Source organism: Engystomops pustulosus, chromosome 4, assembly GCF_040894005.1.
Source record: "Engystomops pustulosus chromosome 4, aEngPut4.maternal, whole genome shotgun sequence".
Lineage (NCBI taxonomy): Eukaryota > Metazoa > Chordata > Amphibia > Anura > Leptodactylidae > Engystomops > Engystomops pustulosus.
The window spans coordinates 134681498-134691834 of NC_092414.1; positions in this window are offsets into that span (position 1 = coordinate 134681498).

Here is a 10337-nt window from a genome sequence, read left to right on the forward strand (position 1 = left end):
AAAGCGAGACGGAAGACTCGGAGGGGATCTTGCTGCTAATGCAATCTTTTCTTTGATGTGGAAGAATTGGATCCGAGCTATTACATCTCTTGGAGTTGTAGATGTAAGCTGTTTTGGCTTCGGGAGCCTATGTGCTCTGTCTATAGTGAGGTCCAATTTGTTGGCATTGGGAATTAACCAGGTAAAGTAGTCAATGAGATATTCTGTAAGCTCCTCCGGCTTAACACTCTCAGGAATACCCCTAAACCGCAGGTTATTCCTGTGTGAGCGATCTTCAATATCAGCAACTCCTCCTCCATTGAAGTAATCACATCCACAACTTCATTGTGGGCTGATGTCAATTCCGCCATTTTCGTTTCTATAATATAGATGTGCGGTCTCCCAGTGAATTAACTTCTGACCTGAGAGTCTGTATAGAAAGATGGAGCTCCTTGGTGATGTTGGCTTGCAGATCTGCTAATAAAAGTTTCATAGATTGCATAGTTAAAGCTGCTTGATCTGAGACCCCTTCTAGGACAGGCTGGTTAGCAGGGCTGTGTGTAGCTGGGGTTTCCCACATACCTGCCTGGTGATGAGGCTTTTCTGCTAAGTCCAGCTGTGGGGTGGCACATAGCGGCTGAATCGGGGTTACCGGTATCTCTGCATCCAACACCGAATCTTGGCCCACAGGTGAAGCTGGGCTGCTGGCTGAGGAGTCCATCGTTAGCAGCGGCTCCGATAGTAGAAGATCCACTTCAAGTTCCGGAGGAGGTGAAGGAGGCGGCTCACTGTCTAGCTCTGATGCACCTGCCGAGAGCACGCTGCCATCTTGGAACGACTCGGCCGCTGAGAAAAACTTGGTGAGCTTCAGTGGACTTTTCTTTTTCCGCCCTTTAGCCATAACCTCTGCTGTCCCCAAGGTATAGGGAGTGTTCGGGTGAGAAATCTGCCCACGGGCTGAATGCTGAGTGCCGCTGTTAACCACCGTGCAACGGAGCCAGAGTCTCACACATCTGTCTCCATGCACAGCAGGACACGCCCCCCCCCCCAAGAGGTTAATTTTTAACTGTACATGATGGGCGGCAGCTGTGGGGTGTCCTACCAAATGTATATCTAAAATAGAAATGGCAGAGAGTTGATGTTCAAATGTGAACCTGAGGTTAAAATCAAGATATAAAATTGACGACTGCCTCCAAGCAACCTTGCCATATCGGGAGCCAGCCGTTGATGAACCTACCGCATTGTATATGCTACACAAAAGGGTTGTTTTCAGTGAAAAGATATTTTACCTCCTAGGTGGCAATGTAAATGTTAGCTAATGTTGGTGAAAAGCTGGTTCCCATTGAGTAACCCAATTTTTGCAACAAAAAAACTGGAGCCAAACATAAAAGAATTATTACATAAAAGGAAATTTAGCACGTTCACCACAAAATCCAGTAATATGTGAGACAAACTGCTGCATCTCTGAAGATGGAATGCCACAGCTCTGCATGCCCCCCTATGTGCAATGCAGTTGTACAGTGCTGTGACATCACATGTTAGCCCGCGATCACCATCAGTCCAAGACCTATTGTTCACTGCATATAGAACTGATTTAATGTCATGAACGTTCCAGGGAGTCTAAAAACAAAAGGTTCAAGGAGAGTGTGAAGCCATGTGCCAAATCTTTCGAACAAAGAACCCACTCCTGAAACGACGGGTCGAAACCTAGGGTGGAAATGTCCTGTGTTTTAGGTAGTAAATAAAAGTCGAAGATGCCGATGCACACATCCTCTTCAATAAGTTGGATTATCTTTCATTTCACGGTATATTTCTTCATCATGTAATATTTTCATTGCTTCCAAGAAGCACAATTCCTTGTCCAGTTATACAACTGACACCCTCCCCCTTTGTCGGAGGGGGAAAGACAATATTGTTGTGTTGGAGCACTGTGAAGGCTCTATTTATTGTAAGATTTGAATACTAGCTACTAATTTTGTTCTCTTCATGTAGTATTTTTTAATCCCTTTCAACTACCTGTTGATATAAATCCATCTCTGGGGTCCTAGAATTAATAGGATAAAAGGTAGATTTATTTTTTTGAGACAATGGGGCCGCATTTCTGTAAGGTTTTCCGATGTTTTCGGGGATCGTGCCAGGAATTACGCCACACGTGATCGGATTCTGGCGCATTGGTGCAGGCTTTACACGGGACACAAACGGGGGGGCGGGCACTCACATACACCGGGAAGAAGAAGGTGAACTCCGGTGGACCTCAGCGGGGAAGCGACAGATGCAGGATCTCGGGCGCACGATCTTGGTCTCTGGATTCACTCCTGATGATTCTGCATTAGTGTCTGATTCATATTCAGAGGAAGAGAAAGTGACATGGATAACTGAATTCAAGCTATGCTTTCATGTGCGTAATGCTGGTCGAGATCTTCTTCTTTCCCCCTTAATTAGCCGTGGCTCTGTGTGTTTTTCCCTCTGCTTGGCTGTATACCTCCTTTTTGTACTTCAATAAAGAAAATACTACGTTTTTATCTACAACCGGAGTGTCCATGGAGCTGGATTATTTGCATTTTATATAAAAAATTCCTATGTCACATGTGAAAGGTAAAAGAGGTGAATACGCAAAAATTAGTAGTATTATTAGTAGTATTAATGTAAACTCATAATACACATATGAGGAGCAACGCCCAAAAGCCAGAGCAAAAAGCATAGGTTGCTTGCTAGGTGTCCTTGCTGTCTGCAGAGGCCCTTGTGTGGGAACGTGGAGGTCCAGAGATCTCAAATCTACAGACTTTCCTGACTACCTTCCAGATGGTCTTTAAAGAACCTGGTTGCACAGCTTCAGCATCCACCTCTCTGTTACACTTACGTCAAGGTCCCATGACAGTGGATCAGTACGCTATTCAGTTTTGTACTTTTGCTGCAGAGCTTCTTTGAAATGCAATTGACTGTGTTTTGGGAGGGACTCTCCAACAGAATCAAAGATGAACTGGTGGTGATCATCTTTGCACACTGAATGACCTTGAATGACTTTGAAGTCAAGAATATTAATTTTTGTTGCCAGACTGTGTGGCAGGTTCAACTGAGGAGGCATGAGCAGGTTCTTCAAAGACAGATCGAAATTCAGCCAGAACGGTGGTATGGGAAGCCATCACTGGATCGTTTTTGTCCCACATAGGAGTAGCCCAGGCCAGGGAAAGGAGGGCGAGGATGAATGCCACCTTTGAGCATTCAGTGACAGACTAAGTTGGCATAAGTTCAAAGTGCAATGAGCACTGGGTGATGAAATCTCTGCAGAGTTTGGGGTCACCATCAAATTTATCGGGCATAGAAAGTTTGAGTTTTGGCTCTGCTGTTGGAGGAAATGCCGGGGTGGGCGAAGGAGAATCTGGAGTAGATGCAGAAGCCTGTTGCTGGGAATCAAGCTAGAAGTTCTTCTTGAGAAGCAATCTGAGACTGCCGGGCGTCAACACCGAAAAGTTCAGCCAGTATCTGACGTGGCTCCTTGGCGGGGTACATGGCCGGATCTTACTGTCACAACTCTGGAGTAGGAGACTGTAACGGGCAGATGGGTTCTGTAGTCTGTGGACCGGAGTCTAAGTGGCACCTGGTTTTCACCAGAGCCTGCTGCAAAGCGGGATGGTCTTGCTTCGACGGGGTGTAGCTATGGTAGTATGGAGGTGCAGGACACAGTCCGAACCTGGAGTGACAGCAGGAGAGCAGCTTGGAAGGAACCGCTGGAACTCACCGCAGGAACACAGGAGTTGGCACACGGAACAGGCAGGCAGGGACGGACTGGCACACAATGCAGGCAGACAGGGACTAGTAATCAGAACAGGCAGCCAGGAACAGATGACAGGAACATGGAGGAACACTGGAAACGCAGCAACACTGGAGGGCTTTCACTTAGCAGGAAATGATGCTGAAGATTCGGTGAGGCAGGAAGGGAGGTGCTGGATAATAAAGCAGAGCCAGATTAACCAGCGCCAATCAGGAGGATGCTGGCCCTTTAAGTCTTGAAGAGTGCCCTAGTTGGATCCGTAGCAGGAGCGTGGAGTCGTGAGTATAGCCCTGGGAGCACACCCCTGATATTTTCGGGAACTTTTTATTATTGTCTACCTGGTAACATTCTAATTTATTCTCCAGACTTGGTTACGTATATTTGATCCGACAATGCTTGAAAGAAAACCGTCTGTTTGCCAAACTCGAAAAATAAGTATTCAAAAAATCCTCCATGCCATTTCTTGGATACATTATATCTGATACGGGATAACGAATGGATCTGGAGTAACTGAATGCGGTACTGAACTGGCCCCATCAGAAAAGGGGCGACTGCTAAGAATTAGACTCCTAAAGCCGAAACTGCCTTTATTCAGTTAAAAAAAAAGCTTTGCTTCCACCCCTGTCCAGCGTCACCCAGACGTCTCCAATCAATTTTTTTGATGCCTCCTTCATAGTTGCTGGTGCTGTTCTATTACAGAAAATTCCAAGGGTAGAAGGTTGACCTGTGGCTTCTTTTTTGAGTGCTTCTCCCCAACTGAAAAAAACTGTTGTATAGGAGATAGGGAGCTATTGGCCATCAAGCTAGCCTTGGAGGATTGGCGTTATCTTCTGGAGGGCACATGGTGGTAATCCACACGGACCACAAAAATCTTACTTATTTTGCATAAATGTTTATGCAGGCAAGAGAAGAAAGCCTCCCCAGCTCTCTCCTGGAAATAGGGTTTGGCTTTCCTCAAAATACATTTGCTTGAAAATCCCTAGTTTCACATTTGCTCCTAGATTCCTTGGACCATTGTAATGGTAAAAATGAGGTTACTTATAAACTACGTTTACATTCTTCTATGTGGATTCCCAACTTATTCCATGTATCCTTGTTGAAACCTGTTGTTTGTAACGCTTCTCCTCTGTTCCTTATACTTCCGCCCCGATGACTGGAGATTCTGACAATGTCTTCGAGGTCAAAGACATCCTGAACATCAAGAAACGTGACAAGATGACTTATTATCTGGTGGATTGGAAGGGGGACATTCATATTCCTAAGTGAAAAGGAAGGGGGGGGGGGGACTGTAATGGTGGTTGCAGAGCCCCGGTGTTCCCCTACTCACTACTCCAGATCTCGTGTTTGAACGGGCCCTGCCTTGGTCTGCCTTGGCCACCGGACAGTAGCTTTGCAGCACAGGAAGCAGCGCTGACCGGACGACCAGGTGCTTCCCAAGCCTTGCTCCAGTCCGGGATTTCTTTCCTGTTTTATTGGTGTTTCCTGGAGTACATTCCAGAGTTTCCGTTGAGCATGCTCTACACTGGTTTTTGCAGGACCTGCGGTGTGCATCATTTCCTGATGTAACAAGATTGTGGATGCGATCTGTGCAACCAATCCTGGTCCTCTAGCAGGTATTTATAGGATCCTGCCCTCTTCCTTAGTGCCTGAGGGTCCAAGTACCTTGTGTCTGCCTGAAGTGGTGCTGCTGCCTCCCTTCCTGTCCTGCACTGCTGTTCCTCAGTGCTCACATGACATCAGTTTTGGTGTCCACTAGTCCTCCTGGACCAGTTGTCTCAAGGATTCTATCTCCTTGGAGGTGCACCTGCTGTTCCCCTTGGCTTAGTAATCTCCACCATCAGGAGCTCTGTGAAGAACAAAGGGTTAACTTAGATATTGCCCTTTGAGAAGATGGATCTTGGGGCACAGTGGGTTCACACCTCTCACACCGTGACATAGGTTCCTTATTTTAGAGTCAAGGGGGATGTATTTTTGCAGCTATGTCAGTTGTCTTTTTTCACAATATGTAAAAATTGTCTCATCTGCCGATTTCCACTAAATTTGGCTTTTTTTGCCAATCCACTCCACAACTTACTCAAGACATATCGGGGCAGATTTATCAAGTGTCTGAAAGTCAGAATATTTCCAATTGCCCATGGCAACCAATCACAGCTCCCCTTTAAAATATTCATGAGCACTGGTGAAATGAAAGCTGAGCTGTGATTGGTTGCCATGGGCAATTGGAAATATTCTGACTTTCAGACTGCTTGATAAATCTGCCCCATCATGTGAACCTAGATGTGGTAGACAGTTTTATACCGTGTGACTTTTCAAAAATTGCACATTTAAGCCCTTAATGCCGAAGCCACTTTTCACCTTCCTGACACGGCCCATTTTTTTCAAACCTGCCCTGTGTCACTATAAGTGCTTATAACTTTGGAACGCTTTAACATATCCAAGTGATTTTGAAATAGTTTTTTTCGTGTCACTTTGTACTTCATGTTAGTTGAAAAATTTTAGTGGCATGTGTTGCGTTTATTTGTGAACAAAAACAGATATTTGGTAAAAATTTGGAAAAAGTCTCGATTTTTGAAATTGTAAATGTTCTACTTTTTCCATACGTAGTCATAACATATAAAAAAAACTTGATAACTAACATTAACCAAATGTCTGATTTATGGATCCATGGTTTTTTATCCATACTCTCATTTTAGTAAGATGTTATGGGGTTTTGAACTTTAGGTACGATTTCTCACATTTTCATAAAAAACACAAAATCATGCTTTTGCAGGACCTGCTTAGATTTCAAATCACTTTAAGAGGCCTAAATAAAAGTAAAACCCCATAAATTACCCCATTATAAAAACTACACCCCTTAATGTATGTAAAACAACTTTAATGAAGTTTTTTAACCCTTTAATTATTTTACAGGGGATATAACAAAATCGGATGCAATTTTGAAGTTTACATTTTTTTTTACTAAATAAATGTGTTTTTCAAATAATGTACAAATTCTCAGTAGATAAAATACCAAAACGGTCCAGAAAGCCTGATACCCAATTTCTCCTGAGTGTAACAATACGCCATATACGCTGGTAAAGTGCTGTATGGGCACACGCCAGGGCATTGAAACTGCACCATTTAGAGCAGATTATGCACTGTCCCTTTTTATTGCCTATATATTGGCTTTCCTGTATTCAGGAAAAAAAATGAAAATTTTTTGTTTCATTTCTTCTTGTATCTTTTTGGGGCCATTCACCGTACCATAAAAATAACATATTATCTTTATTCTATGGATCACTACGGTTATGGTGATACCTCATTTATATAGTTTTTTATATATTTTTACAATTTTACTGAAGAAAAACTAATACAGAGAAAATCTCATTTATTTTCGTATCGCCATCTTTACTTGAATATAACTCTAATATTTTTTAGTTGACAGAGCTGGTTTAGGGCTTATTTTTTTTTTACGTATTGAGTTGTCCCTTTCAGTGATACCATTTTGGCTTACATAACTTTTTTTTATCACTTTTTAGAACATTTTTGTGAAGGGATTTAATGAAAAATGTAAATTTTTGGCGAGTTTTTCGTGTTTTGTTTTTACGGCGCTCACCAATAAGGATACTGCGTTATTGTACAGATTGTTACGGTCACGCCGATACCAAATGTGTAGGTTTTTTTCTGGTGATTTTGTGTTTTTTTTTAACTTTATTAAATATGTATAATAAATGTTTATGTTAAGAGTTTTTAACTTTTTTTTTTTACTTTTACAGGTTGGCTTGACACCGGCAGACCCCGGGGAATGACAACAGAGGATTGGAACCTCCTGGTAAGCTCCGTTCAGGAGCCGGTGCCAGAAGCATGAAGTAGTAATACTTCAAAATATGGGAACGCACCTCCAGCCATGCAGTATTATCACGTCAAATGTCAGGAAGGGGTTAAGAACAAATCCATGTGCCTCCCAGTGTTGCAAAAAAAACCCCATACAAAATACAATTCAGAAATTGAGACAGTGGGGCAAGGTGTCTGAAAGTCAGAATATTTCTAGCTGCCAATGGCAACCAATCACAGCTTCCCTTTAAAATATTCATGAGCACTGGTAAAATTAAGCTGAGCTGTGATTGGTTGCCATTCTAACTTTCAGACAGCTTGATAAATCTGCCCCAGTATGTGCACCATCCCCCACTGAGGTCTGATCTTTTTGGGCTTGGGGGCAGCTGGATTCCCTGTTACCCGAGAGGCTAGCTTGAGCGCTGCCTAGTGCTAGACTGCGTCCTCCGTCACTTGGTACAGGTGGAAGAGCCTTCGTCCATTTGGGGCAGGTGTCCAACAGGTGGTTTGCAAGAAAAGAAGTGGGAGATACCGCTGATGGTATGGAAACAGTTCTCCCTGGGGCATTTCCTATGTACAGTCATGGCCAAAAGTTTTGAGAATGATAAAAATGTTAATTTTTACAAAGTCTACTGCATCAGGTTTTATAATGGCAATTTGCATATACTCCAGAATGTTATAAAGAGTGATCAGCTTAACAGCAATTAATTGCAAAATATTTGCCTAGAAAATGAACTTTTTCCCCCAAAACACATTTCAACGTCATTGCAGGCCTGCCTTAAAAGGAGCAGCTAACATCGTTTCAGTGATTAACTAATTAACACAGGCGTGGGTGTTGATGAGGACAGGGCTGGAGATCAATCTGTCATGATTAAGTAAGAATCGCACCAATGGACACTTTAACCCCTTTACGCTCTGCGCCGTAGCTCTACGGCGCAGAGGTATAAGGGATGTATGAAGAGGGCTCACGGGCTGAGTCCTCTTCATACAGAGGTGGGGGTTTTTGCATTTTGCACAAAACCCCCACCGCTAATAACCGCGGTCGGTGCTTGCACCGATCGCGGCTATTAACCCTCTAAACGCCGCCCGCAAAGTCGCGGGCGGCGTTTAAAAGACGGCGGCGCGCGGGCGCCGCCATCTTTTTTTCGATCGCCATGCCCCCGAACGTCATCGGGGGGCAGCGATCGGTTACCATGGTAGCCTCGGGTCTTCTCTTGACACGAGGCTACATGGTTTATGCAGGTTCGTTACAATGAGCCAGTGGCTCATTGTAATGTAAGACCTGCAAAAACGCCATATATTGCAATACTGTAGTATTGCAGTATATGGTAGGAGCGATCAGACCATCTAGGGTTAATGTACCCTAGATGGTCTAAAAAATAGTGAAAAAAAAAAGAAAAAAAAAAGTTTAAAAAATAAAAAAAATTAATAAAATATTAAAAGTTCAAATCACCCCCCTTTCCCTAGAACGGATATAAAACATAACAAACAGTAAAAATCACAGACATATTAGGTATTGCCGCGTCCCAAAATGCCCGATCTATCAAAATATAAAAACGGTTACGGCCGGCGGTGACCTCCGAGGCGGGAAATGGCGCCCAAATGTCCGAAATGCGACTTTTACACCTTTTTACATAACATAAAAAATGGAGTAAAAAATGATCAAAATGTCGCACAGACCTCAAAATGGTAGCAATGAAAACGTCGCCTCATTTCGCAAAAAATGACCCCTCACACATTTCCGTGCGCCAAAGTATGAAAAAGTTATTAGCGTCAGAAGATGGCAAAATTTTTTTTTTCTTTTTTGTACACATTCGTTTAATTTTTGAAAATGTATTAAAACACAATAAAACCTATATAAATTTGGTATCACCGCGATCGCACCGAACCAAAGAATAAAGTAGGCGTGTTATTTGGAGCGAAGAGTGAAAGTCGTAAAAACTGAGCCCACAAGAACGTGACACGTGCGGGTTTTTTTCAATTTTTCCACATTTGGAATTTTTTTTCAGCTTCGCAGTACATGGCATGTTAAAATAAATAACATTACGGGAAAGTAAAATTTGTTACGCACAAAATAAGCCCTCACACAGGTCTGTACACGTAAAAATGAAAAAGTTATGGATTTTTGAAGTTGGAGAGCGAGAAATTAGCCGAAAAACCCTCTGTCCTTAAGGGGTTAAAAGGAGGCTGGTGCTTGGCATCATTGTTTCTCTTCTGTTTATCTCTATAGAAACACGTGCAGTCATCATTTCCCTGCACAAAACTGGCCTAACAGGGAAGAGTATCGCAGCTAGAAAGATAACACCTCAGTCAACAATCTATCGCTTCATCAAGGAATTCAAGGAGAGAGGTTCCATTGTTGCCAAAAAGGCTCCAGGCTGCCCAAAAAGGACCAGCAAGTGTCAGGACCATTTCTTAAAAATGTTTCAGCATTGGGATCAGGCTACCAGCAGTGCAGAGCTTGCTCAGGAATGGCAGCAGGCAGGTGTGAGTGAAACTTCCCGCCCTGTGAGGCAAAGAATCTTGGTGCAAGGCCAGGTGTCAAGGAGAGCAGCAAAGAAGCCACTTCTCTCATCAGGGACAGACTGATATTCTGCAAAAGGTACAGAGAGTGGACTGCTGAGGACTAGGGTAAAGTCATTTTCTCTGATGAATCCCCTTTCCGATTGTTTGGAACATCTGGAAAACAGCTTGTTTGGAAAAGACAAGGTGAGCGATGCCAACTGTAAAGCATCCTGCAACCATTCATGTGTGGGGTTGCTTCTCAGCCAAG